The sequence below is a fragment of the Bubalus kerabau genome, chromosome 12 (genome assembly GCF_029407905.1).
Source record: "Bubalus kerabau isolate K-KA32 ecotype Philippines breed swamp buffalo chromosome 12, PCC_UOA_SB_1v2, whole genome shotgun sequence".
In the NCBI taxonomy this organism is placed as follows: domain Eukaryota; kingdom Metazoa; phylum Chordata; class Mammalia; order Artiodactyla; family Bovidae; genus Bubalus; species Bubalus kerabau.
The window spans coordinates 89,664,965-89,668,858 of NC_073635.1; the positions used below are offsets into that span (position 1 = coordinate 89,664,965).

The following is a 3,894-nucleotide window of genomic DNA, read 5'->3' on the forward strand; positions in this document are numbered from 1 at the left end:
GAAAGGAGATGATGTGTGTGTGAGAAAGAGACAGAGACATAGAGAGAGACAGAGAGACATGAGAGAGACAGAGACAGAGAGAGACAAAGAGACAGAGAGAGAGACAAAGAGACAGAGACACAGAGAGACAGAGACAAAGAGACAGAGACGTGAGAGAGACAGAGACAGAGAGATACAGAAGCAAAGAGACAGAGAGAGAGACAAAGAGACAGAGACACAGAGAGACAAAGATATGAGAGACAAAGAGAGACAGAGACATGAGAGAGAGAGAGAGACAGAGGCAAAGAGACAGAGACAGATACGGAAGCAAAGAGACAGAGAGAGAGACAAAGAGACAGAGACACAGAGACACAGAGGCAGAGAGACACAGAGGCAGAGAGGAGCAGCGTTACTGACGGATGGGGGGTTGGCCGGTGCCGTCAGCCCTGTGTTAGGGCTGGAAGCTGGTTTCCGGCCCCTGGCTGCTCCCGTCGCTGTGGAATTGGCCTTGGGATCTGCGTCCTCGGCCGCGGGCAGGGGGCGCTCAGAGTGGCCTGGGGAGGGCGGCTCCTGCAGCCGTAGACTGGGCTCTCCCAACTGGGCCCGGCTGGAGACGGCCCAAGGCGTCAGACAGAACGCCCGCTCTTTTCGGCCAGATTTCCTGAGGAGCCGCCGGAAACCGGCGCGGGCGGAGGCGGGCCGGCGCGCGGAGAACCCGTGCGGGGCGCGCCCTCTAGCGACGGGCCACGGGCCCGCCCGCCGCGTCAGGCGCTCAGGCCGCCGCCCCGAGACCAGCGCGTGGGGGGACTGGGGCGCAGTCGCCGCCCTGCTTAGGACGCGCGCCTGCGGGCACACGGGGAACTCGAGTGAGGACACAGAGGGAACGCGCGCCCGAGGGCACACGGGGAGCGCGCGTGAGGGCACAGAGGGAACGCGCGCCTGAGGGCACACGGGGACCAAGCGCCTGAGGGCACACGGGGAGCGCGCGGGAGGGCACACAGGGAACTCAAGTGAAGGCACAGAGGGAACGCGCGCCAGAGGGCACACGGGGAACGCGTGCGTGAGGGGCACAGAAGGACGGCTCGCGTGAGGGCACACGGGGAGCGCGCGTGAAGGCACAACGGAAGACTAGAGAGGCTTTCTTGCTTTTTGAGACGGGAGCGTGCAGACGCTTCTGACCGCAGGTGAGGCGAGGGTGGGCGCCTCGGAAGGCCGAAGGCTCCCTGTGAGAGGCCGGGCCTTCCGCTGCGCCGGCCCCGCGGGCCTTGATGGCGGCCGGTTCCGTCCTCACGGGAAGAGGCGTCGGAGGCGGAAGGTGCTTCTGGGAACCGAGGCAGAGGCGCCGCCTCCAGGGGGGCCGCGCCCCCGAGAGCCCGGGGAAAGGTCGCGAGGTCTGGGGGCAGCGGCCGTGTGCCTGGGCCCGCCGCCTCTCAGGCCCGCAGGCCCAGCGGCAGCGGGCAGGGCGGGACAGCCGGGGCACGCCTGGCACCGGCGGCAGGCGGGCAGGACCGGGGGCGATGCCGCCCTCAGCTCGCTTTCTCCCGGGCCCTTTGGGAACTTCCGACAATGGACAACCGACACTGGAACGTGCTTCTCCTAGACTCAGCAGTGGCCATGGGCACAGCCGTTTTCTCTCTGTGCGTTTCTCTCCTGTCGTGTGTGTGTAAGCATGTGTCTTTCTGAGCATCTCCGTCGTCTGTCTGTATCCGTCCATGTCTGTCATCTGTCGTTATCAATCGTCTGTCATTTGTCTGTCATCCATCTGTCATCTATCTATCCCCTTTCTGTATCGATCACCTATCAGCTACCTGTATCTACTGTCTGTCTTTTATCCTATCATCTCTGTCTGTCTGTACCTGACTTTCTGAACAATTCGATAGCAACTTCTGGGCGTTCTGACGCCTCACCTCTGAGAGCGACAGGCTGGGTCACCTAATAAGGCCATGCTTCCCCATGACCACAGAAACATGATTGTGCTTGAGAAAGTTACTCCCAACTTCCTGATATCATCCAAGAACATGAGCTGCAGGTTTTCACACCTTAAACTGAGGCCGTCTTTGTATCTCCAAGTGGACCTGCTCAGGAGACATCAATAACCCTCACACGCATTAGGAAGGCCTCTGGTAAGTGACCGGAATATCAAGTGTTGGCAAGGATGTGCAGAAAGGGAACCCTTGGGCGCTGTTGGTGGGAATGTAAACGGTGCAGCCATTTCTATAGCCATTTACTATGGAAAACAGTATGGGGGGGTCCTCAAAAAATTGAAAATAGGGTTACTGTATGATACAGTCACCCCACTTCCGGATGTGCAAGCGCAGGACTGAGATTACAGAGGTGCCTGCGTTGCTCTGTCTGTGCACTGATCCACAGCGGCCGGCATGTGGAAATAACCCCAGTGTCCACCGAGGGACGAACGGAAAAACATTTCCTTCCATTGTTACAAACTCACAATGGGATGTTATCCAGCCATTAAACGAAGGAGAGTCCGACAGCTGCTGCATGTGGATGAACCTTGGGAACATGATGCTGAGTGAAATAAGCCGTCACAGAAGGACAAACACTGTCTGATTTCACTTATATCGAGTACTTAGAGTAGTCAGACTCATAGAGACAGGAGGTAGAAGGGGGTGGGTCCCAGGGGCTGGGGGAGGGGTAAATGGAATTGTCATTGTTTAGTCGCTCAATCGTGCCCAGCTCTTTGGACCCCATGAACTGCAGCCCATCAGGCTCCTCTGTCCACAGGATTTCCCAGGCAAGAACACTAGAGTGGGTTGCCATTTTCTTCTCCGGGGGATCTTCTTGACCCAGGGATGGAACCTGTGTCTCCTGCTTGGCAGGCGGATTCTTTACCCCTAAGCCACCTGGGAAGCCCAAGCAGGGAGCATTGAGTGTGAAATTTCAGTTTTGCAGAATGGAAAAGTTTTAGAGGTCTCTTGCTCACCAATGTAAACATAGTTAACACTTCTGCACTGTACACTTAGAAATGGTAAAGATGGCAGATATTATGTGTTTTTTAACTACCTTTTAAACTACCTTTAACTACCAGAGACCCCCAGCTTAGGACCGTAACACTGCCTCTGACGCCTGTCACGGTTCACACTCCTGGTCTCGGTGTCCTCTTCCATAAAGTAGCTACAGAAATCTCTGCCCCAAGCTCACGAAGCTGGTGTGTTGAGAACTCAGAGCACACCCGCTCTGGGGAAGTGTGCACATCACAGGCTGGTACCCTGTGACCACGCGCTCCTCCCAGCCCCGCCCTCTAAGGGGCGCAGCTGTTCTGGGGTGATCTAATTTAGGTGAGAGGGCCCTGAAGCACCACATGGCATTTTTTCAGACCTCGGCGTTGAGCAAATCTGGGTCTTAAAATCTTCAGTGGAGCTGCTGTGAGCATCTTCCAGTCAACTCAGACCCCAGCCGGAGGGGATGTCAGCGTAGCTTCAAATCAAGAGCAGCCTCAGCATCCTGGGAAAAACCAAGCACTTGTCTGAATAAACGGCTTTACCTGGAGCACCCTGCTGCATCACTCACCAGGGCTGGGTGCTTCTGGGAGCCCCTGGGGCTGCGTCAGACGAGTCCTTCAGGATGCTGAAAGGGGGTGAGCATCCCCACGAGTCCGATACAGCCTCAGGGCTCTGAGCGGTCAGGCTACCGGAACACGCGGTCCTGACTCCAGGCTGCAGTCTGTCTATTCACTGTGGAGGATGTAGAACAGAATCATGACAAGCCAGCTCTCGTCTTTGTTTCTAGAAGGTGCAAACTAAGCTCACCGTTGTAGACTGCTGATTCTGTCTCCTTTTGCATTGCTCCTGGGTGGATCAGTGGACGCCTGATAAGTGCTGCTTCCCATCTTCTGTTGATCAAAAAACCAAGATGAAGTCTATACGTATTTAACGTCAGCAGAGGTGGCTATTTTTA

General features: G+C 56.5%; 1 long non-coding RNA gene across 1 annotated transcript; it reads left to right on the forward strand.

Moving 5' to 3' along the window:
* Positions 1-813: 813 nt before the first annotated feature.
* Positions 814-3,439, forward strand: LOC129624210 (uncharacterized). Its single transcript, XR_008700829.1, has 3 exons — positions 814-1,163; positions 1,995-2,102; positions 3,314-3,439. It is a non-coding gene; the product is annotated as an uncharacterized LOC129624210 (long non-coding RNA).
* Positions 3,440-3,894: the final 455 nt, after the last annotated feature.